The sequence below is a fragment of the Biomphalaria glabrata genome, chromosome 9, assembly GCF_947242115.1.
Source record: "Biomphalaria glabrata chromosome 9, xgBioGlab47.1, whole genome shotgun sequence".
Lineage (NCBI taxonomy): Eukaryota > Metazoa > Mollusca > Gastropoda > Planorbidae > Biomphalaria > Biomphalaria glabrata.
In genome coordinates this window covers 20,064,645-20,091,455 of record NC_074719.1, presented here as the reverse complement: position 1 = coordinate 20,091,455, position 26,811 = coordinate 20,064,645, and the positions used below count along the sequence as shown (strand labels likewise).

The 26,811-nt window shown below is 37.6% G+C and overlaps 1 protein-coding gene across 1 annotated transcript in view; it reads right to left on the bottom strand.

The window, feature by feature from the left end:
* The window catches only part of LOC106073354 (guanine nucleotide-binding protein G(o) subunit alpha-like), a 126,727-nt gene extending 102,096 nt beyond the window's left edge, over positions 1-24,631 (bottom strand). Inside the window, exon 1 of the mRNA XM_056042116.1 lies at positions 24,019-24,631. The gene's annotated coding sequence lies outside the window, so the exon portion shown is untranslated. The remainder of the gene's footprint in view (positions 1-24,018) is intronic.
* Positions 24,632-26,811: the final 2,180 nt, after the last annotated feature.

Genomic DNA, 26,811 nt, shown 5'->3' with positions numbered 1-26,811 from the left:
CAGCAGACGAGATTTTAAAAGATACAGTACTGAAGTCTCGATAACTGAAGATCGTGTTGACAAACTCAACAAGTCCAAAGCAAATCTTTCGTTCTGTGTACGTGCTATGAATGTACGTGGTGAGTGTGTGTGGCACGTGAGGCGTCAAATGCAAGGTGTAAAATGTGAGGGGTAAAATGTGAGGTGTAAAATGTGAGGTGTAAAATGTGAGGTGTATTTCTGTGTATGTGAGTAGGTCTGGCGTCTGGGTTGAACTTTCCTTTGCACTTTTCAAAACTTTGGAACAAATGAAATAAAAAAAAAAACCTGTTGAAACGAAATAAAAATTATATGTTCAGATTTTTGCTTTGTTCAAGTTCGCGTATCACTTCCTATTTTGATTCGTTTTGTCTTTAAGCCTGCTTTTCGTTATGCTAGTGACTGTTGCATCTGTTCTTGTGTTGTTGTTAGCAGTATCTAACTTTTATTTTTAGCTGTAGTTGTTGGATGTTGATAATAGTTATCATTGGTTTTTATTGTTGTTGTTTTTTGTTTGCTAGATGTTGTTGCTAGTTATTATTGTTAGATTGGCAATTCATGCAATTCAATGATTGGAAGAGATAGATCTATTTTGGAGAAAGCGAAAAAAAGAGTTGTCTCTCCTACAGCATGTACAACAAATGACATGTCTGTGGCTATTTAGAAATGAAACTTTAAGTAAGAGCGCACTATATGGAAGGAGGTGCGGTGGTTTAGCGGTAAAGCGCTTGAGGTCCCGGGTTCGAAGACAGGGATTTTTAATTTTTTAATTTCGGGTTTAGCTAGATATTTTCCACTTTTTGTTTCGCTAGATATTACCCACTTTTTGTTTCGCTAGATATTTTCCACTTTTTGTTTCGCTAGATATTACCCACTTTTTGTTTAGCTAGATATTTTCCACTTTTTGTTTCGCTAGATATTTTCCACTTTTTGTTTCGCTAGATATTACCCACTTTTTGTTTCGCTAGATATTTTCCACTTTTTGTTTCGCTAGATATTTTCCCATCTTGGTTTGACGTCGGGGAATACGAAACAGCTCCATTATTACCAGACGCCATAACTCTTCAGAAACCGTGTAACAGGAAGATTGATTTCCCTTTTGATCACCTCTTTTTATTAAAGAAGGAAAAAAAATTGAGGAAGTAAAATTATAGTGTAAGATATCACGGATTGCTTCCCTTTGTTCAATTATCCTTCTAGGGCCATATCAGCGCAGGTCGGGTAACGAGGATGTCAACATCTTTTTCTGGCAGCATTTTAAGTATAAAGGATCATCGTAAAATATTACACTGCAGATCAGGATGGAGTTAGGAATGGAATATTACAACATCGCAAACAAATATAGGTTACAGCATACATAACATTAAGGAAGTGATTTATATTCGTCATTGATCTATATACTAGCCGGATATGACCCGCAGCCTGCGAGCCTTAGTTTATGTATTTCTGATCTAGTGGATTGGATTTAGATTTTTGTCAAACATGGCGAATATTACCTTAACATTTAAAAAAGAATATTTTGCCACGACTATGAAAGTAGAGTGTGAAAATGGGTTTACCAGTTTAGCCGACAAATTGATACGCCTGTATAATATAACCAAGAAAAACGAAAAAATTTTTTTTAAAAAAGGTAATATTTAGTGTAATTGTATCCATTAATAATTTTTTATTGAAATCATCAGGTATTACATCGCAAGAAAGAAATAACAATATATGATAAAAGAGTTAATCAGTCTTACAAAACGTTTGAAAAACAAGGCAATTTGATTATTACATAAAGCTGTAGCATGTATGCATGTATCCTTAGCTGACGCCAAAGTAATAAACAAACAAAACAGTTGTGGGTAATAAAATTGAAAGCATAAGACTATGCTTAGCTTACAACAGAGAAAAAAATAATTCATTGTAAATAGACACATCAGTGATGCATCAATCATGATTGTCAACAAGAAAATCATTTTAAAAAAGAGCCCATAAGAATTTGGTTTTCTTTTTCTTGTGAAAGAATTTATAAACTAAGCAATTTTCTTGTAAAATATGGTTAAAGTGACACAATGTAATGAACATGATGGTAGCTGGAAGAAGAGAAAGTCAATGATTTCATCATTAGCATCCATTCTGTCTCGTCAATTATTTTTATACGTACAATACAATTTAATTATACACAATAGAACCTCATCATTTTTCTGATACAATACAAAGCCAAAAACAAAGGGTTCCCATGATATATATAGCTAGTATTATTCAACATAGTGAGCTCAGTAACACAGCAACTTTGAAGCAATGCTATATCCGGCGACACAAGCTAGTAACAATAGGGTATATAGGGTTTGATACAACTATCTTGTGTGTCTCATAAATTTACAAAAAAAAAAATAAAACTAGGTTATTCCTCTTAAGACTATTCTTTTAAAGGTCTCCTTGAGATATAAGAGGGCTACTTCAGCAGGTGGCCCTTGAGTCTGGTAGAGTTGTTTTGAGGTAAATCTTTAACGACAATTTCTCTGTATCACAAAAGTACAGGGTTCTGTCGTTCGTACATTGTTTCAGGGTAAGGATGTCTATTTACTCAAATACTATGTTGCCTGTTTCTACTCATTACGAGAGGTTTGGATTTTGTCACTAATCACATTGGTAGTATTTAAATAAACTTTTAAAGTCCATGTTTAAAAAAAATAAATAAATAAATAAAATAATAATATTAATAAATAATAATAAAAAAATAATAATAAATAATAATAATAATAATAAATAATAATAGCACATTATTTTTAAACCTACATTATTAATAAGCATTTATATAGATTGTGACAAGTCAAAAACTCGCTGTCAGAGTCACTCAAAATTATCACAGCATTAATTATTATTTTTCATTATTTATTTATTTTATTTTAATTATTTCCCCATCCTACCCCTAAATTCTCCACCCGCACCACCTTCTCCGCTCCAGGCTAGACTTAGTTGACCACATTGGAGATAGCTAGGCCACGTCTTTCGATTTATCTTCCCTTGACCGGGGCAAAGATACGCACAGACTCTTTGATCTCATCGGCAGGATGTCCGACAGCCGCAGTGGACACCACCTTGTGTGGAATGCAAGTCAATCCTCCCCCCCCCTTTTCTCCTACGTCTCTCTTTGATCTAAGAGATTACCCTGGTCAACACACCGCGTGATATTCCAAGGTGCGACTCCCACCTCGAGTCAAATCCACCCACGTGTAAGATAAATCTTAGCCTAGGACATTTCCTGTGTCCACCCACATTCTCCAGGCCTGTATATAAGGTAAATTAAATCAAGTCAGACTCTCTCCTTTCTCATTATATCTGAGCAATCGAGTCTGGACTACTTCATACATTCTTTCTCCTAGAGGAATACCTGGTGGTAAGCCGAACTTAATCACAAGTTCCATCTTAATTACTTTTGTGCTATTTCCATTGGATATTATCATGTGTATTTTGCTTAGTTCATTTATATTTAATTAGTGCATTGTGTATTTCTCACTGGCGTAAGTAGAAAACATAAACATGTCCTATGCATTTATTTATGTATTACATTAATCTATTAATGCTACGTTGCTCAATTGATCGTTGATGCAACCATGTATATATTTGTACATCTTATTCTATTTCCTTTATCTCGGTTGACCGCCTTGATAATTTTACTAGCGCACTAACAATGCGTCTAGAAAAGAGTTATGAGTTATCTCCCCTGTATTGAATTATCTCCCCTGTAGTCATTTCACTCTAACGAGAGTTGCGCCGCTTGAACGGACACCCTCTCCATTCAAGCGCGCTCCATTGTTCTCGACCTACGGTCATATGTAAACAAACCGTCTTGGTCGCTGACCACCGCCCAATTCACCCCCCCTTTTTTTTCTTTCTCTATCCACGTGTGTTGTTTATTTGAGATTATTATTTCCCCTTATATGTACATTTTATATTATTATTTCCCCTTCTATGTACATTTTAATATTGCTACTATCAGCCATCTATTTTCCAAATCCCATTTGTCATCATCTCCCTATTGTGCTCTAAAGCAATTTTTCCAATCTGACGAATGCACCTCAGTCGAGGGCATCGATAAGATGTATGAGAGACATGTCCTAACTTGTCTTTATTTATCCGCAGCCTCCCTCAGGTGTCTGCCTATTTATTTATTGGATCAACGATCTATTTACCTGCCTATTTACCTATTTATGTGCTTAGTGCTATTCGGTACTGCACTTGCCTACTGAGATCTACTCAACTCTACCACTTGGCGCTATCGGCATTGCCCGCCTATTCGACAGCCCACCTGTCAAGCTATTAGGTGCGACGTCCCTATAGATTCAGATCTGTGTGAGACGTCATAGCTACGCCAACCCTCTGCAACTCACTGGACATATCCTGTCAACTACGCTGCCCACGGCAGATCAGCTCTGCCCGCAGTAACCTTGTGCCCACGGTAGCCGGCCACCCGCCCTACTGTGCCCACTACAGATATTGGAACTTGGGATTGAGACTCCACAAGAACTATATCACCGGCGTCCCTCTATCCGCTAGAGCGCCACCTCCAGCTGCAGAACCTCAAGCCAGGACACAGCCAGCTGCGACATCAACAGGAAAACCAGCTAAGTCAGAGGACAAAGTGACATACTCTCTTATTAGGTGCAAGAGTGATGATTAAATCTAGTATTATTTAGAGATAGATGCAAACCCTCCCCCTTTCTATTCTTATATGTATATTTATGTAAATAAATATTCTTTTATTTTAACTTTTGTATCTATCTTTCATTGCTTGTCTCGTTGCGTGCCTGCTCCCGATTCATATGCTGATAGGTTGGTGTGTGATAGCTTTAAAAATAATCATCCCCTAGACATTAAACGCGCCAAACACACGTCACATTCCCCCACCTGTCACATAGATAACCTTCACCCATTGAACCACTATTACATAAAATGTGAACGAAGTGGTCGTCTCCTTTCCATTATGACTAAAACAGAAAGATTTAAAAACTCCTTCATCCCACTGGCGGTCAGATTATTACAACATCATCTGTCGTCATCGAGAGGTACATAGAAGTCTTATTTATATTGTACCACTCTAGTTTTAGGAGGGGTCCTATTTGGGGAAAAAAAAGGTTTTGTAAAATTCAAATGTAAGACCGTTTGGGCCAGGGGACTTGTTGTTTTGGTTTGTGTCTAAAGCAGCCCTCAGTTCGTCAAGCGTAAAGGGAGCGTCTGTCTCATTCAGTTCTGTCATTGGTATTTCTTTGCAGTTTTGTAAAAATACTTTATGTGCGTTGTCGTCCGTCTGTTCTTTATCATACATGTTAGTAAAGTGTTTCGTTAATATGTCTGTTATTTTCTTTTATATAGTACAGGTCGTGTATAGCTTCTCCTTTACTATCTATTATGTTGTCCAGAGTTCTGTTCATTTGGATGTTTTGTTCTGCCGATAAAAAAAAAGTTCATATTATTGCTTTTGCATCTCAATTCCGCTCCTTTGTATTAATAGTTGAGTAGTTCTTCTATTTGTGTTAGAATATGTGTTCTGATTGCTTCGTCTTCTTCATGTGTTAACAAAGGTTTAAGTCAATCTTCTTCTTTTTTCTTCTTTGAATTGACTAGTGTTGTTAGTATTTGGCTTTGCTGCTTAATGGAAAAAAAGTCCATAGTTGTGTGACTTTGTATTGAGCTGTGTCTGTCTCTTGTGTTATAGTATTGAGGAGATTTACGATTGTTTCTTTAGAGAGCGGGTCGCTTAGGAGATCGTTGTTGAGTTTCCAGATCGCTGCTTTAATTTGTTTTGCTTTTTAGTTTTGGGTTCAGTTCCACCAAGACTCCTTTGTGATCTGTGTGGGACTTTAATGTCTCTTCAAGATGTGTGACTCTTTTTATTTTGCACGTCTTTGTCACATACACTCTGTCTATGCGTGTACCAATTGGATGTGCCTTGTCCCTGAACGTGGTGTCGCGGCCAGTGACCTCTACTATAAGCATCTCCCAACCGGAAGGTCTTGATGGCTCCCCCTAGTCATGCGTTCCACTTTTTCCACGAGGGTCAGGACCCTGGGTGTTTGTAATTTGTTTGTCTACTAGTGAATCAATGTAATTTAAATACTCCCTTCCCCCACTATTAATTTTTCTCCTGCTTGCCGAGTGTGTAAAGTGTCGCTAAGCGTTTCAAAAAACTCGTGTTTCTCTCTATTCTTAGTGTGTGTGTTTTGGAATGCACTGTGTCAACTAAACCTCATGTATAGCGTGCTTTGAAATGCACTGTGTCAACTAAAGCTCATGTATAGCGTGCTTTGGAATGCACTGTGTCAACTAAAGCTCATGTATAGCGTGCTTTGAAATGCACTGTGTCAACTAAACCTCATGTATAGCGTGCTTTGAAACGCACTGTGTCAACTAAACCTCATGTATAGCGTGCTTTGAAATGCACTGTGTCAACTAAACCTCATGTCAACTTGTACAAATAAAATGTAAATCAAAGAAACGAATTAATCCCAGTTTATAAAATATTGCCGTTGGGGAATTAATGACACTTATTGTGGTTCTGATTTTAACCTGCGTGAAAACATACACAATAACCAGTTGTTCGAGGATAAAAGGTCAAAGCGTGAAGTTCCATTACAATCAGGGATTTGTTCAGAAAATATCCGAATAGGATGAACAAAAAATAGAGTTATCCTCCCCTCCCCCCATGGCTTTCTATTGTGTAATGTCTTCTATCAAGGTCACGCAAAGAAAGCGTGAGCGAGACTGAGCGGTAGAGAGAAATAGAAAAAGAGAAGAGAGAAGGAGAGAGGCGTAGTGTATAAAAGAGAGAGAGAGAGAGAGAAGACAAGAATATAAACTAAGAGTGCTGAAGAAAGAAGAACTTAGAAGAAAGAGAGAGAAATAGAGAGAGGGGAGATTAAAGCACTAAAACTAAAGGCATTAGAAATATAAAATAAATCAATTATAACCAGATACAAAAAAAAAATTATTCTCTTTAACAAAAAATAAAATAAAAAATAAAACAAAAATTTTTGATTGAAGATCATAGTTCTCCCTGTTTGGGTTTTCCCGAATCCTCTGTTTTGAATCGAACTTATTATTCTCAAAACAGTAAGAAAACGAATCTTAATTTGAGTGGATTAGTGTTAAACAATGGAAACGAACTGATGTCATATCTGTAAAATCAGCGTTTCCCAAACTTTTTCTTTAACGGAACACTTCGTACAAGTGGAGAATTCAGCGGAACACTTTTGTATTTTATTTTCTGAATTTACTTAATAATTAACTTACGAGTAGGCCTATTGGTTAATTATTCCAGTAGTAGCAATGGAACACCTATCCGGCCTTGCGGAAAAGTAGTATTCCGCGAAACAGTAGTGTTCCGTGGAACACAGTTTGGGAAACACTGCTGTAAATATTTCATCTCAACGCTTTGATGCAATCGTTTTTTATACGGTATACATTATACGGCACAAAAGACACGACCGCGAGTTTATCGCTCATCTAAAAGTCGCCACGAGTTTATCGCTCATCTAAAAGTCGCAACGAGTTTATCGCTCATCTAAAAGTTGCCACGAGTTTATCGCTCATCTAAAAGTCGCCACGAGTTTATCGCTCATCTAAAAGTTGCCACGAGTTTATCGCTCATCTAAAAGTTGCCACGAGTTTATCGCTCATCTAAAAGTCACCAAGAGTTTATCGCTCATCTAAAAGTCACCAAGAGTTTATCACTCATCTAAAAGTCACCAAGAGTTTATCGCTCATCTAAACGTCGCCTCGAGTTTATCGCTCATCTAAAAGTTGCCACGACAAGCTATTTGATAAAATCATCTCTGACAGAAAAACATTTTGGTGTATCCGGTCTATTGATGAGATATTTCTGTACACAAGACAGAAGAATAAAGAGGAAGGGGGGGGGGGGTGCATCTATCTCTTAGTAATATTTAACTATCATCTCTATGTGCACGTTATGAGAGAGTGTCACTTTGTTCTTGAACTTATCTAAGTGTCCTGTAGACGTTGTAGCTGGCTGTGCTCCTAGGTGGAGGTCTTGCAGCTGGAGGTGACGCTCTATCGGGTATTGGGTCGCCGATGAGTCGGGACTTTTGGAGTCTCAATACAAAGTCACTGTGGTCTGTTGTGGGCACAGTAGGGCGGGTGGACGGCTTCCGCGGGCACGAAGAGTGCTGCGGGCAGAGTGGATCTACCGTGGGCAGCGTTTGTCGATAGGATCAGTTCAATAAGTTGCGATTGAGCGGGTGAGTGCTGTGAAGTATCAGGTAGACACCTAGTACCCAATAGACATGTATAGTATCCAATAGCAAGTAGCATCAAATAGGCTGACTAATAAGCAGACACCTGAGGGAGGCACTAGGTATTCCTCTAGAAATAAGGAGGATGAATAATAGAGTCTCGACTGTCAGCGAGTTTGAGAGAATGGCAAAGTGTGTCTATTCCGACTTAGTCGAGCTTATAAAGGTCCGGAAGAGATGGGCGGGAAAGGGGGGGGGAGATTAATGATTCTACCCCACATGGGTGGATCTGACCAGAAAGCAGAGTCGCACCTAGAAATGTCAAGATGCGTGTTGACACGATTATCTCCTTGATCAAAGAGAGTCGTGGGTAGGAGTGGTGAAAATTGTACCACAGGAGAATGAAGTATGTCCGAAAGTGCTGGTGGGTTGGTTTGTCGGGCAACGCCCAGAGGGTATCGACAGAGAAAGAGAGGGGAGAGAGAGAGAGAGAGAGAGAGAGAGAAGATAAAGAGAGCGGACCGTTCCGATTCAATATAACAGATACTAGAATTCACAGGCTAAAATGTCTGTTAGGTCTTTTTAGGTGGATGATGAAAATGAGACCCGTTTATTGGAATTTTAAAACGGGCGTAGTTGGTGTGTCATGCAATTAAAACATATTTATGAAGAAAGAAATTTATTACTTGTACATTTAATCCCATTTCCATGTTGTCTTTTATTTATTTTTGTCTTTTTTTTTTTTACATTCTGACCCCCTTCAAAAAGCGTGCAAGAATCACGGTGTACGTAGTACTTGAAACAACTGTAAGAATCACAGTGTACGTAGTACTTGAAACAACTGTAAGAATCACGGTGTACCTAGTACTTGAAACAACTGTAAGAATCACAGTGTACGCAGTACTTGAAACAACTGTAAGAATCACAGTGTACGTAGTACTTGAAACAACTGTAAGAATCACAGTGTACGTAGTACTTGAAACAACTGTAAGAATCACAGTGTACGTAGTACTTGAAACAACTGTAAGAATCACAGTGTACGTAGTACTTGAAACAACTGTAAGAATCACAGTGTACGTAGTACTTAAAACAACGTTCATAGTGACGTCAGAATAATTCCATTTCCATTTCTCAAGACAAGGGGTTCTCGGCCTCTGTGCAGTGGCGTAGCTAGCAATGTGCGGGTGGTGCGGGCCGCACGGAGCATCAAGTGGTGGGGGGCAGCAAACTGAGGACCAAATTTCAGTAAAACTACACATTGTAATTACATAAATAAAAACAACAGACTACGTTGGGCAGGTCACCTTGAAAGAATGTCAGACAACAGAGGGGCGAAAATCGTATACAGGCAAAAACCAAAAGTCAGGCGACCCAAAGGCAGACCCCGAATGCGATGGATAGATGACGTGGAAGCAGATCTGAAGCAGCTTGGGGTTAGTGCGTGGAGACGAAAGGCCCAGGAGAGATCTGAATGGAAGGATGTGTTAAAGCAGGCCAGAGCCCTCCATGGGCTGTAGCGCCACTGGGATGGATGGATGGAAATAAAAACAAACTCATTTATTTGTTTTGGTTATTTGATATGTCCTATATTCTTTCTTAAATTAAATTAAATGTAAGCTGCAAACCAGCTGGAATCAAATGTTATCAGATTTGTTTCAATCTCTAAAGACAAAACACTTTAACACTTTATTTTGAAGCCTTACATGATGTTGCTTCATTGTTCAATGCACTGGTTATGGACAAGTTTATAATAGTGATTTTTTTCTATTACTATTTAGTAATGGTTCAATCTCTTTTGTGGACCAGTGGGGAGGGGTATGTGGGAGAAGTTTTTCCAACCGGTTAGCAAACACAACCCTTCTAGAGAAGGGATTTGAACTCAAGCCCCCATGTAAGGTGGCCAAGCTGTAATCAAGCGGTTTTAGCCTCTCAGCCTCACACCAATTGCTTGGGGGGGGGGGGGGAACTGAAGTTTGTCTGTGACTAGGCAACAATAATGACAGCAAGACTCAAGATTTAAATAATCAATAGGGGAAAATGTGGAGAGATTATCTGTAGAGACTCTTGGACATCATGCGTTTTCACTTAAAGCAGAATCTAGCATTCCGCGGGCATCACGAACAAGTTGAAGAACAATTGGCAGTACAAAATCAAAGAAATATTCTGGAGTGAAATCACTATCCAAGTACGATCCATTCCTGAGAGACCGAATACGTATATGTCTCAAGAAAATAAAAACGAAAATATTGTAATATAAATGCTAATAAAAACACACACAAAAATCATACAGAAAGTTTAAAAAGCAAATAATTCTCGATTATTTTCCAGAGTACACATAACATCTAAAATCTGGATCAAAATTTTAGGGTACATTTTCATACAGACCCTCAAAAAGGTATTGGCCACACACAAAAATTGCCAGGCGAAAAAAAGATGAAGATAGATTTTCTTTCAACACACACGAAATGGCTACTCATGGAAATACCTTCATTGGACAGTATTGTTCATGAAATACTAACAACGTCATGACAAATATGACTTATTAAATCCTCAGATGGACATCAATCTCGATGGTTCTCCCAGCGACGTAGACATAAACGAATTTCGTATGGGGGCTTCAGGTAATTGTCGCAGTTTCTCCAGAAGTCTCCGAACTTCCGAAACAAGAATCTATTGAGCTTTAGAGTTTTATAAAACGAAATGTCAGTCCCCGAATATTGTCATCTAGATTCGCATTTTTTTTTTACAATTGTGGTAAGTGTGGCTACATGCAAGCGAAGTTTTTCCAAACTTACTTTGATGAAGAAATACTTACAATCAACGATGACGAATTTAAGACACACTAAATTTGGCAATTTCATCTATTGAACAAAGACCTAGTGGAAAAAAAACTTATTTCGATAAAGTTATCCATAGCTTGACAGCGAGAAAGTATGTGAGATTCACTTGTATTTTCCTTTTTTAAAATTGATTCTTTGCGAAATAGCAATGCGCAAATAATGAATACACTTTAAATCGAAATTAGAAACTTTCGCTGTCTTAAAACTTTTTTTTGAGGGGGGCATCATGAGGAACTGCCGAACAGGGCATCAAATACCCTAGCTACGCAACTGCCTGTGGGTCTCGACCCCTTGCGGTTGAATGACAATTAGCTATGGGCCGGCTAAGTCCATAGAAAATATGATTTGTGTGTGTGTGTGTGTATTCTGACGTGTAAAACTTGACATTGTGCTAAGTTTTTCAATTCAAAGTTTTCATTTTTTTTTGTCATTCGAGGAGAAATAATGCAGACAAATCAATCAGAATGTTTTCGATTATTTTCATTGTCGCAGCATAAATATTTGTTACAATTGAAATTAATGTAACGTGACACGATTTGGAATCAAATGGTGACGTTCTGGCGTAATTGAAAAGCTATTTCGATTTGAATTAATAATACATAATCTTGGAGTAGTCCATGTTATTGAAGGTAACATTTCATTATGGAGCTAACAATTCACATAGATCAAACGAACGTGAAGGAAACAAAATATAATGCTTCTATATGTAATGCATTTATGTTGTCCACTTGTCATTATGAGAGATACACAATTAGCCATTGTTTGTCTGAGACATGCCTAACGGCTGTCTGTGTCGGCTCTATTGAAGTTGTTGGTGAACGGATGCTGCGAGGTGGGGGGAGGGGCTAGCTAAGGCACGTGACCATTGACCACTGGGGTGGTAATTTGCATACGGGCGAAATGACTCTGGACCAGAAGAATGTTTTTTTTTTTGGACATTCCGATGGTCTAGAGGTTAAGTTTGCTTAGTGCGTTATCGCTAGGCGGTGTTTCCAGAGTCACTGGTTCGAGTCTTGGTCGAGCATTTCATTCATTACTTTCTCTCTTAAAAACTTAGTCCCTGGTGCTGCTAATCATTTATGTTCATATATATGTATGTATCACAAATTTCTACGGTATGGTTTTACTTCAATAGTTGTCCCCAGTGTGTCATTTAAAAAAAAAATTCTATAAGCAGAAACTATGAAATTAAGAAAATTAACGCTGACAAGGATACCCAGAATTTGAGAAGCAAGCATAGAGGCCGTATGTAAATGATGGTGATTTTAAAAACGAGTTTCTCTTTGGCCAAACTCTTCCAACGACTACAGCAGCGAGTGACGTTGATGTTGAGAAAGTTGATTCATTTTTGGAAAAGTTTTAAATCTTTTAGGACATAATTAAAGGTGTCTAAACAGCTAGTGCTCAAATGGTGGTCTGTATTTCAACGGTGGGTAAAGAATAAGCCACCAAAAGCCATGGGAATTCATCGACTAATATTAGTCATGAAGACCATGTCACAGGAATGACTAGAAGCGATGAAAAACGAAACCGCAAGGATGAAATGCAACATGCCTCAATTTGGTTGAACAAAAAATCCAATCCTTCCAAATAAAACTTCCGATTGGCAAACAAAATTGGCCGAAACATGATGCCAATCGTATCTGCTCTCTATGAGGTAAATGGCATTGAACCTGACAAACAGATAAAATGATAATTTCTGTGAAAGAACATTTGCGAATGCTTGCGGACTTAATATCATACATTCCAAATCTACTTGACATCACGTTGGCCAGAAGTTTATTCAAAGTCACAATTGAAGATGTCACGGAGACAAAAAAAAAGCATTTTATTTTCACTAGCGATGCAGTTAGACAAATTTGATTCAAGTCTTTTCAATCATATCCCGATTGTCTGAGTTGCGCCTTTTCAAAATCCATTTCCAATAAAATATTTTTGCGAAAAGAGTTTTCCAGTCTGTTAGTTCTAAATACAGACAAGGACTTGATGCAGAAACTGACGAGAATTCCTGACCTGGCAAATCTAAAACACACTGTCAATACTATATTGTGATCATGTTCCGCCATGCTTTTTGAAGTGTCATATAAGTATGCAACATGAATATGGTGAATAAGAAATAGATAAGTAAAAGTCAAAGATACAATTTGATATAGTTGTCATTTAATTATAATGAGTAATATCTATTACAAGAATAGAATGGCGTTTGTTTCTTGATAAAACATACAACGTTTGCAGTACAAATTAGATATTTACAGTAGGATTAGGATTTCTTAGACTTTGAACGAAAATAACTTTAAGGTTGGGAGTCGCTGCATAGTAGAAAATTGTAGAAAGGGGTCGCCGAGCCAAGAAGGTTGAGAACTGCTGTCCAGTGCAGAGGCACTTTTTATTTTTTCGTATCTTTCTTCCTGATATAAAAAAAAGACAATTTTGTTTCTGCTCTCGAGTATTTGCATAAAACGAGCTCAAAGGAAGACGAAGGCGGGACAGCAGGGTGAAGAGGATCACGGTCAGATGTGAAAGAAATCGAAAGAAATCGATGCTGCGCTAACATGACTCGTACACTAAATCAATAGGATGGAATCGATACCATCTTGAAGTCACATTTTCTCAGCACGGACAGGAGCTTACCTCGCGCACATACAATCATACAAATACAGCCATATACATACAATCAAAAACATACAATCACGCACATACAATCACGCGCATACAATCACGCACATACAATCACGCGCATACAATCACGCACATATATGGACGCGCTACCATCGCACACACTTTTAATTCCCCTGATGGTTCCTTTGAAAAAAAAACAAAAAAACAAGTCCCTTGATGATAAGAAGTAAAGTATCGGACATTTTTTTTCTAGTACTTTGATTGTGAATTCAAAAGTTATCATTATGAATTCAATCAAATATTTTTGTGTGAGCATCTGTTGTTTTATTTCTAATACATTCGTTGGGGGTAAAAGTTCACTTGATGAACTATCAGTTATTGGGGGCTCAAGGTAAGTCATTTGAATTGGTTTGTAAGCTCTTAAAAAGAGGGCTACTTTAAAAAAAAAAACATTAATGATCGATAGATAATAAATAACCCGAGAGACAGATATCATGTGACCACTAAATACATAATAAATAAACAATAAAAGAAGAATAAACAGGCAAAGATATATTGAAAACCTATGGACTGTTTATGAACAGATACTAAAAAATCGATATATATAAATATTAAGTAACCAATAAATATGCGATATACATCTGAACATATGACATGGTATTTAATAGATGATCACAGTTATCAAACATCAGAGGATCAGTGTTACAGTTTATTTAAATTGTGGAACATTTTAAAACGCTGTTGTACCCAAAAAGTCTTTTTTTGTTAATTTTCACCCTTTTTAAACCTATTTGCGGAGATTTTTTGACAATAGAAAAATATCAAGGAATTAGCAATTGAAGGTAATGTAATAAAAAGAAAAACATTAGTGTTTTGTACTATCATTTTACTATTTAGCAACCTGTATTTACATTTAAGCGTTAGCAGCGATTCATTTTGCTTTAAAACAAATGAGGACTTTAAAAAAAGTGCGCCTATAAATAGGGCTTCTTCTTGGTAGGACAGAACACTTAATCCATCGCAACTTAAGACCTTGACATATACCACCAAACTTTTAAAATTATACATAATCCACCAAACTTTTAAAATTAGACATAATCCACCAAACTTTTAAAATTAGACATGATCCCCCAAAACGTAAAACATCGTAATGGTCCACCACTTAAGTCTATACATGATCCACCAACATGTAAAACTTAGACATGATCCACCAACATGTAAAACTTAGACATGATCCACCAACATGTAAAACTTAGACATAATCCACCAACATGTAAAACTTGGACATGATCCACCAACATGTAAAACTTAGACATGATAAACCAACATGTAAAACTTGGACATGATCCACCAACATGTAAAACTTAGACATGATCCACCAACATGTAAAACTTGGACATGATCCACCAACATGTAAAACTTAGACATGATCCACCAACATGTAAAACTTAGACATGATCCACCAACATGTAAAACTTAGACATAATCCACCAACATGTAAAACTTGGACATGATCCACCAACATGTAAAACTTAGACATGATCCACCAACATGTAAAACTTAAACTTGGACATGATCCACCAACAAGTAAAACTTAAACTTAGACATGATCCACCAACATGTAAAACTTGGACATGATCCACCAACATGTAAAACTTAGACATAATCCACCAACATGTAAAACTTAGACATGATCCACCAACATGTAAAACTTGGACATGATCCACCAACATGTAAAACTTAGACATGATCCACCAACATGTAAAACTTAGACATGATCCACCAACATGTAAAACTTGGACATGATCCACCAACAAGTAAAACTTAGACATGATCCACCAACATGTAAAACTTGGACATGATCCACCAACATGTAAAACTTAAACTTGGACATGATCCACCAACATGTAAAACTTAAACTTGGACATGATCCACCAACATGTAAAACTTAGACATGATCCACCAACAAGTAAAACTTAGACATGATCCACCAACATGTAAAACTTGGACATGATCCACCAACATGTAAAACTTAAACTTGGACATGATCCACCAACATATAAAACTTGGACATGATCCACCAACATGTAAAACTTGGACATGATCCACCAACATGTAAAACATTGCATCTATTTACTATGGCAAAAAGGAGAAGGAGTCATTAATGTGACTGACTTGATCAACAAGACTAGAAACGTTTGTTTAGCCAGCAGACGATAGGACGATGACAAGAAATTGTCCACAAACCCCTGAACAAAAAATTCCAAGCCCCTTCACTTGTTGTTGACTCTGCCTTCACTCAAGCGTGTTTGATATTCTTATACGTGGCATTTAGCATTGGAGGAGACGACCTTATTTTTCCCCTGACAGGACCTCACGTAAGTAAAGACTCCTATCACGCACTGTCACATCGGGTGCAAATTGAAGCTGTTTGACTTTCTGTTTTCTTCCTACACCTGACACGATGGCTTGCTACGATCTCTCTTTTATATGAGCCTTCCACGTGAGCCTATTTCAAGTCTTTTTCTCACAGCCTAGATGTAGACCCAATTCGTATGCATCTACATATCTGTGTGGAGAGCTCCACAAGTGTGTATCCTTCCTGTATCCCGATCTTTACCCTCGTCCAGATACCCATGCTTAATGTTCGTCCATCAGACTTAAGCTGCGGGTTAGTTGGTCCAAGTATTTGGGGGGTCGCAACAATCCTCTGGGCGCCGCAAAGATAGAAGCTAATACGGTTTTGAGAACAATCGTTTTAGTGGGGCGTAGTCTGGCCCCAAGGGAAATAATTTTGTTCAGCGTTTCAATTACTTCCCTTATACACTTCTCCAGCTTTGGTAAAGAAAAAAAAATGGGGAAAGAAGTGAAAAAAAAAAAGATTGCGAAAGATGGGGAAATGGATTGAGAGATTGGGAGTGATGGATTACCAGATTGGGAGTGATGGATTGAGAGATTGAGAGTAATGATTGAGAGCGTGCTAATAAATAATGACCTTCAGAAATAATAATCATTAAGTATTTATATATCAAATGTAGTCATTCCATATAGGTGAAAATGTATTATATTAGCTTTTGTTAAGGGCTATTTATGTATATAAATGTACCCCTTATTTACTTGGCATACACAAGAAATGAATGCTGTAGTGCCTCTTACGTACACAAGTGTCCGTAGCAGTAATATATTTATATATATATATATTATATAAGACATATATTACCTAGGACCGAGGGCCATAATTTTCGTATCACTGTCGATATAGTCACTGAGAGTGTTTTGGAAACAATTAAACGAAATAATAATGCTATAAAGAAACGAATGTGTGAATTTAAAAATAGTATGAATGGAGCTATCAAAATCGACCTAAATCCATTTTTTTCAATAAAAACATTTGCTTGTAGGTCTATATATATTTAGATCTAGATCTAGAGTCTAGATACTATTTTAATAGATGTAGACCTACTATTATAAGAGTGAATTCAATGGTTCAAGAAGCAAGAAGAAGTTATTCTATGTTAGTATATTTAATATCCCCCATTTAGAGCCTCATGTAGCCGGTCCAATCATAGTGTGTTTAAATAGCGGTGTGCACGACACATGAATGGGACTATCAAAATGCATGTCAACATGGAACCTATAGCGAACGAATGTATGAAAAATGGTTTAGGAACACAAAATTTGACGGTTAATTTGATTAAAATATGAAATGAATGGACTTTATTTTGTATGTTAATGTGATAAAGTATAAAATAGATCGTTCCTCTTTGAATTAGATCTGGAATTAGAGTTAGATCTAGACTGTCTAGAGTCTAGACTTAGATGTCGGCTTCAATAGATGAATGGGATTATAAAGTACGTCAGGCGTCGTCAGGACGTCTAAATTCACAGATATAAGGAACGAATTTATGTAAAAATGCTTTTGAAAGACAAATTTTTACAAAGCTTATATTAACTCACTCTGCCTGTCTGTCTGGTCAAAAGTTTGTACACGTAATTTCTCCTGAACCAAATCTAGGATCTAGTTGAAATTTTGCACAATTATTACATGTACCTGACAAACCAAGACTCAATATAATGTAACTAATTTGGTATAGAACTAGGGAAAGATATTGTACTTGCCAGATGTGGAGGTCTAAGTAAAATTACTTCCCTTTAGGAAGCTTGAGCTCCTGAGTTCAAATTCAAGTTGTACAACTTGTTTTCAATGCATTTAAAAAGCGATCACGGTCACATTTACAGATCCTACGTTCTTCTGTCCCCCCTCCCCCTTTTCCCAACTGGTCCAGACAAGTGCAACTTGGATCCTAGTCACCTAGTGCATTGAGAAAGCATGAAACAGCGCTAAACAACTACAATACTAAATATATTTCTTTTTTTTTTGTCTAGGTCAATTACAAATTTAAGTACATGACTGATCCAAACTAATTTGCTACAATTACACTTAATAGAAAGTTTTTAAAAAGGTATTTTTTCAATTTTTCATGTTTTTTGTTGTTTCATTTCTTAACTAGCTTTTTCTCTCTCATTCTGGCCAATATTTGAGTAGACTATCAATTGCCTTGTAAAAACAAAGAAAATAATCTATTATCTCTCTTCTTACAAAATAATGGGGAACTAAAGCTTAATTCTAAAATGTACTAAACACACAGTCTACATGTAGATTATAGATAGTCTTAAACTTCATGTCACCTGTGAAAACAGCCTCATCTCAAAATCCCTCAGAAATGAAACATCCTAACAAATAGTTTCACGTTGAAAAGGTCAGATAAAGAAAGACAATGCCATCTGACAGTACAACTTATCAACAGATGATCAGCATTCGGACTTTTTGTCAGGATTATTTTATCCTAATGTAAAGAATGTTGCCACGGTAACCTTTAAGACTGACAACAGATATTCAGTGTGGCATAAATGTCAAAAGTAAGGCAGACGTGATTTCAAGACCAGGAACTAGATCGTTTTGTTCATCCACGCAGACTGTAGTTTGGGCTCTTTTCAAATGGTGGCGACTCATTGTTTATGAAGGCCAATGTATCTGTGTAGGGCCCATCAGTAGGGTCTACATGTAGGAACATATGGCCCATCAGTAGGGTCTACATGTAGGAACATATGGCCCATCAGTAGGGTCTACATGTAGGAACATATGGCCCATCAGTAGGGTCTACATGTAGGAACATATGGCCCATCAGTAGGGTCTACATGTAGGAACATATAGCCCATCAGTAGGGTCTACATGTAGGAACATATGGCCCATCAGTAGGGTCTACATGTAGGAACATATGGCCCATCAGTAGGGTCTACATGTAGGAACATATGGCCCATCAGTAGGGTCTACATGTAGGAACATATGGCCCATCAGTAGGGTCTACATGTAGGAACATATGGCCCATCAGTAGGGTCTACATGTAGGAACATATGGCCCATCAGTAGGGTCTACATGTAGGAACATATGGCCCATCAGTAGGGTCTACATGTAGGAACATATGGCCCATCAGTAGGGTCTACATGTAGGAACATATGGCCCATCAGTAGGGTCTACATGTAGGAACATATGGCCCATCAGTAGGGTCTACATGTAGGAACATATGGCCCATCAGTAGGGTCTACATGTAGGAACATATGGCCCATCAGTAGGGTCTACATGTAGGAACATATGGCCCATCAGTAGGGTCTACATGTAGGAACATATGGCCCATCAGTAGGGTCTACATGTAGGAACATATAGCCCATCAGTAGGGTCTACATGTAGGAACATATGGCCCATCAGTAGGGTCTACATGTAGGAACATATGGCCCATCAGTAGGGTCTACATGTAGGAACATATGGCCCATCAGTAGGGTCTACATGTAGGAACATATGGCCCATCAGTAGGGTCTACATGTAGGAACATATGGCCCATCAGTAGGGTCTACATGTAGGAACATATGGCCCATCAGTAGGGTCTACATGTAGGAACATATGGCCCATCAGTAGGGTCTACATGTAGGAACATATGGCCCATCAGTAGGGTCTACATGTAGGAACATATGGCCCATCAGTAGGGTCTACATGTAGGAACATATGGCCCATCAGTAGGGTCTACATGTAGGAACATATGGCCCATCAGTAGGGTCTACATGTAGGAACATATGGCCCATCAGTAGGGTCTACATGTAGGAACATATGGCCCATCAGTAGGGTCTACATGTAGGAACATATGGCCCATCAGTAGGGTCTACATGTAGGAACATATGGCCCATCAGTAGGGTCTACATGTAGGAACATATGGCCCATCAGTAGGGTCTACATGTAGGAACATATGGCCCATCAGTAGGGTCTACATGTAGGAACATATGGCCCATCAGTAGGGTCTACATGTAGGAACATATGGCCCATCAGTAGGGTCTACATGTAGGAACATATGGCCCATCAGTAGGGTCTACATGTAGGAACATATGGCCCATCAGTAGGGTCTACATGTAGGAACATATGGCCCATCAGTAGGGTCTACATGTAGGAACATATGGCCCATCAGTAGGGTCTACATGTAGGAACATATGGCCCATCAGTAGGGTCTACATGTAGGAACATATGGCCCATCAGTAGGGTCTACATGTAGGAACATATGGCCCATCAGTAGGATCTACATGTAGGAACATATGGCCCATCAGTAGGGTCTACATGTAGGAACATATGGCCCATCAGTAGGATCTACATGTAGGAACATATGGCCCATCAGTAGGGTCTACATGTAGGAACATATGGCCCATCAGTAGGATCTACATGTAGGAACATATGGCCCATCAGTAGGATCTACATGTAGGAACATATGGCCCATCAGTAGGATCTACATGTAGGAACATATGGCCCATCAGTAGGATCTACATGTAGGAACATATGGCCCATCAGTAGGGTCTACATGTAGGAACATATGGCCCATCAGTAGGGTCTACGTGAAAGATTCTATTTGAAGATTTTAGGTTGAATTATTTGTTTAGACTGTCATGGTCTCAACTGTTTGACTCTTAACACGTTTGTCTAATCAATTCAGATTATAACTTATCTTCACGTATCTTATGTGTTACGGACGTTACTTTAAAAAAAGAAGATAATTACGTCCTACGCATTTCATGTGTCCATCTAGTCCAGCATGTTAATCAATGACTTAAACTCTGCTAAGTCTTTGGTATTCCTGGCTGATTCTGACAACCCATTCCATCCTCTAATGGCACTAGGAGAGAATGGATACTGTTGCTGGATACATTCAGTGTATGGATTTAGAAATGTGCCTCTAGCTGTGTGTCTTTCTGAGTGTTTCATTAGGTTTTGTTTTTCTATTTGTAAAATAATTATTCAATGTATTATGTATTAGAGCTACTTGACTTTTTATTCTCTGTCCTGAAGTTCTCTAAGTTTAGTGATTTTACTAATGGCGTTTCTCTAATCAAATTTAAATATTGGTTTGTTGTAATCTCTGTCGTGAATTTGCTTATTTGGATTGTCGCCCCTTAGTGTTTGTTTACATTTGTTAACCTGTGTAGTGACCGTATTTCGTAGTCCGTGTTGTAAACTCTACTATGTGTGTAGTTGTTTGTCATTCAGTGAAATAAAACTTTGAATGTATTGTTATTATTAAGTACAAAATGTTCTATTTTGTATTTGTTCCAGTTTCTTTATGTGTTATTGAGTTGAGGGGTCCCAAACAGAGGATGCATATTCTATTATTGACCTAACTGAGGTAAAATAACATTTTAGTTTTATGTTCTTGATGAAGAGAATATATAAAGATGACCAATAAAGTAAAGCACCCCTGTCAGCTATTGCGATCTAAAGAACAGGTCACGCAAAGGTCTTCTGTTTCTATGGCCGAGGTCAGTACAATGACCAACGCCGATCACGTTCCATAAATAATGTCAGGTACCAATTAGAGAGCGTCCTAAAAATTCAAAATCCCAGTCTTCTAAAAAAAAAAAAATACTGAGAAAATGGTGAATATGATTGAGAGCACTAGGAGAGAATAATTCTACTACCCTAACTGTAACGTGACAACTCTCTCTTTTTCAATCTCTCTCTCACCCTCAATTTCTCTTTATATATACATAGGAAAGAGAGAAAGAGAGAGAGAGAGAGGAGTCAAACGATTGCAATTAATAAAGCCATATTGGTCTTTCTTGAGGAGTCAAACGATTGCAATTAATAAAGCCATATTGGTCTTTCTTGAGGAGTCAAACGATTGCAATTAATAAAGCCATATTGGTCTTTCTTGAGGAGTCAAACGATTGCAATTAATAAAGCCATATTGGTCTTTCTTTTCTCTTTAGAGAACAAAATACAAAGATAATGTAGAAATGGGATCGGGAATGTGCCATTGAATTGGGGAACAAGGAATGTGTCTAAATCTTTGTATTTTTCTAAGTATTTTATTAGATTTTGTTTTTGTATTTGAATTGTATGGTTCAGTGTTTTATGTAAAATTGCTACTTTACTTTTGAGTCAACTGTCCTGAAGGCTTTCTAAATTTGGTGATTTTACTAAAGGTATTACTCTAGTCAAATGTGAATATTCGTTTGTTATGAATCTCACTGCTCTATTTTGTGTCTGTTCCAGTTTCTTAATGTTTTCTAGAGTTGAGGGGTGCCAAACATCAGGGCTTTAAAAGAGGCATCAGTATTGGAGGTGAAAAGCTAACTAGTGTTAACAGCTTCAAATACCTCGGAGCTATTGTCTCAATTGAGGAAACAAAACCCGAACTACTGGCCCGAATAGCACAGTCCACAGCAGCCCTTTCAAAACTTAAAATAATATGGAAAGACAAGGGCTTAGCCCTCGGCACCAAAATCTGACTGATGCGATCCATGGTCATGGCCACATTTTTATATGCTTGCGAGTCGTGGACGTTGAATGCAGAGCTAGAGAGGAGGATCCTAGCAATGGAATTGAGATGCTACAGAAGGATCCTAGGCATCACATTCAAAGACAGCATCACAAACCAAGAAATCAGAGACAGGGTTACCTCAGCGATCGGAGCCCATGACGACCTGCTATCTATTGTAAAAAAACTATTAAAACCTATGGCCACATTACAAGATCTACGGGGCTCGCAAAGACCTTCCTTCAGGGAACAGTACCAGGAAAAAAGAAGAAGAGGCAGACAGAAAAAGCGATGGGAGGACAACATTAAAGAATGGACGGGCCTGCCATTGAGAGAAATTCTAAACAAGGCAAAAAAAGGGAGGAATGGAGAAAGACGGTCGACAAATCTTGCCTGGTGCCCCAACGGTCCAACAGACTAAGGGATAGGTAAAGGTAAAAAAAGGTAAACAGAGGATGCATATTCTATTATTGGCCTAACCAAGTTTAAATAACATTTTAGTTTTATGTTCTTATTTGATTTATAGAAATTTCTTTTAATAAACCGTAATGCTTTGTTGGATTTTTTTTGATATTTTCATCAATATGGGGAATCCATGACAGTTTTTCATTTATTATAACACCTAGATAGTTTGCGTTTTTAGTCTGTGTTACTGGTTTGCCATGAATAGGATGAGTGGAATTTAATTGTTTTACTTTTTTGTTACTCTTAATAACTGACATTTTAGAGTCTTGAATCAAGTTAATACAAGTAGAGCGTCGGATTTTTTAAAAAGTAATCTAGTTGTAAATTCAAAATTCATAATTATAAAGTCAATTAAATATTTTTGTGAGGGCATCTGTTGTTTTATTTTAATTCACTCGTTGGGCGTAAAAGTTTATAAGATGAATGATCCAAGTCAGTGGGGGCTCAAGGGAAGTCACTTCCATCTGTAAGTTGGTATAAAAGAGAGGAGACGTTTCCAAATCAGTCCCCCCCCCCCCGGTGGACAGGTAAATAAACAATGGCCCAGGAACATGTATTAACAAACTGATGAAGAAACAATAAACAACTAATACATAGATAATAAATAGTAAACCATATTGTTGAATGCTGCTCGGGTGAATGCAAATTTACTATATTAAGCTGAACATAGATACATAAAAATGTCCAACTCATCACCTCTAAATATGTTACTATTAAATACTCTCGTCAGGTCTATATCAAGATCCATAACGACGTTCATATTAAAATCATTTAAGGTAACTACAATGGCACTGTAAACAAGCAAACACATGATAATCGACTTTTTTATATTCTAACTCGATACTTTTCATATTTGCTCAGTATCGATTTTTTTTCCTTTTTTTTTCTCCTTTGTTTGAGAAAAAAAGTCTGTTACAATGTAAGCAAAAAAAAATAATAAATGTTTATAAATGACTGTTCTAATTAGGCCTACCTTCTAACACTTACCGTTTTTCTCGTCTTCTATTGGTCGATTTCTTGTTAATCAAATGTTCTCCAAAACTCAATAATCCAAGACAATGGATGCAGCTGATATATACATAACTTTATCAGAATGGTTAAATGATCTAAATTAAACTAAAGAAATGAATTGAGTGTCTTACTGTGTTCGTGTGTTATGTAGTTCTATTTATTTTCAAAACATGATTAAACAATGTCTAGATTTCTTTAAAAAAATAATATAAGTTCCACAGTGGAGATGATCTTAGAGCTACAATACGAACTCTATTAGGATCTAAGGCTAGAAAGGTTGAATACTATCTCGCACCAAGAGTAACATTTCTCTTCTATCGCGGGACAGTCTAAAACTCTCACTTGCCATTTTGAAATTACATCACCGATCACCGGCCTCTCTCTTCGACGTTTTTTTAACAGCTTTAAACGTTTGCCTCCCCTTTCACTGCCAGCTTATTGCAGTGGCAGTGTTATTTTTGTCTGGGGTTCATCGTTTCTCAGTCGTGTGAGTCCCACAGTCACTTGGAGAAAGGCATTAGGTCTTAACTTAACGGTTGTGGCCCCTAAACCAGAGTTATCGATCATGATTAGTTCGTCCTCCGTTCTACATTTCCTTGACACCTCTCGTCTGCTGCCAACTGGAAAATCTAACAAGAGAAGCAGAAGTGGTGGTGAAAATTTGAGGAAAGAGAGGTGGGAGGGTAGGGTAGCTGTTTTACTCTCGTTTTTTTTTTCAGAGAATTTAAATCAGGGTTAGTAAACTACGGCCCTAGGACCGCATGTAGACCTACACGAACAAGGTTGGGCTGACGATGTGTATTTTGATCAGTTTGAATTCTCGCTATATATGTGTTTATTTGTATTCCCTATATATCTATTCGATTCCAAACCATTGTTAGCCTACCTACAGCTTTCTGTGACATGTTTTCTATTTGTACCTTCAAAACTCTATTTCTTCGAAGGTTTTTTTATCTTTACAAAATGTGTAAGTTTCGGACATTCCTTAAGAACGTTTAGCCTAGGCAAGATCGGATCGGGAAGAATCGAACTCTGCACCTTCGTTACGATAGTCTGAACGGTATACTACACAACCAGGCAGTCATCAAAATTCTCCTAAAATGGCTGGAAATTACAAGACTTAGACCTAGTTGGACCAAGGTCACAGAACCATGAAACAAAGTGTGGTGAGCTCATGCTCCACAGGTCCCCAAAACGGAGCCAATAAATCAATGTCGACCACTTCATAGTCTTGGCCAGTGATGTATCACTGACCAGAGAAATAAACAACGGTGACTTTAGTCGCCTCAAATTGAGAGTATAATGGAATAGGTTAAATTAGCTTTGTAATTTTATTATAAAGGAAAATAGTGTTTGTTATTGGAATGATGTCCTGAGAATCACGAACTAGTTTTAGAGAAAAATAAATGTTAGAATCGACACATTATTTGTCACCAGAAATTCAGAATGAGTTCATAATCTTGATGGGCAATAAAGTTAGGGAATCAATGGTTCGGAAAGTCAAGCAAGTAAGTTTGTTACTTTTCTCTGATGCTTGATTCCACCCCAGATGTTTCTCATCAAGAACAGGTATCTCTAATAGTTCGTTACTTGAATGTTAATAGTTTCGAAATAAAAGAGCCATTTATTTGTTACTTTGAAATTTTGAAACCTAATGGACAACATTGTTCTGAAAACTCTTAGAGATTGGATTGGATCTGTGCAGAGGTCAAACCTATGATAACGCAGCCACAATGAGTGGCCGTCTATCTCTTACACATAAATCCAAAGTCAACATTTCTGTACTGTGATAATCACTCTCTGAACCTGGCAGCTCTTCATTCTGCTGAGACAGATCCAGCAATTGTCATCTTTTTTTGAGAACTGTACATTAATTGTTCAACTTTTTTTTCCTTTTCACCCCAGAGTTGGGCCAAACTGATAGAAGCTGGAGCCGGGAGTTTAAAAGAGGAGAGTAATACAAGGACATCTCGACAAAATCATCAAGCTGTTGGAGAAACTTTCTGAATCTTGTTAATTTTACTGATATGCTGTACCGATTTCAATGTAGGGCTATATATTTATTAAGTTCATTATCCCATGTCATGATGTCGAATGTCACAATACAGGGGTCCCTAAAGAGGTCAATCCCCCTAGGCCCCCAAATCCCTAGCCACGCCCCTGACCTGGAACATCCGGTTCAAAATTCAAGCGCATCTCCGATTTGCGTGTACTGATTTATAATTACGATGTTTTCCTCGGCATACAAGATTCTGTTATTTTATCATTCTAATCCAGACCAGTGATAGGATCATAGCCTATTAAGAAAGAAAACAGCATGAAATTGCGCTAAACAAACACAATTTGTAAAAATATTTGTAAACACACAGATTTATTATTGTTAGTCTAGATCTATAATCCAAACTAATTGCTACAACTACACTTAATATAAGTTGTTTTTTTTAAAGTAATTTTTTTTTTAAATATATATTTCTAGTTTATAAAATTTATGATACCCCCACCCGATAGCGAAAAAAAAAAAGGTTACGTGTCCGCCCCTCTCAACCTGCTAAATAATTTCTTCCACAGAAACGACAGAATCTCTTCATACTAAGGGATTAGCCAATAGTAGGACAACTCCGTATAACGCGAGAGGAAATGGCAGGTGGAAAGGCTGAATAAGACATTGTGGCAGGCAATTTTATTAGCATTGGATACGGGAGGCTGAAACTTTCACGATGGGAGTCTGTGTTGCCTCAGGCTCTTCATTTAAGTTGATCCTTATTGTGT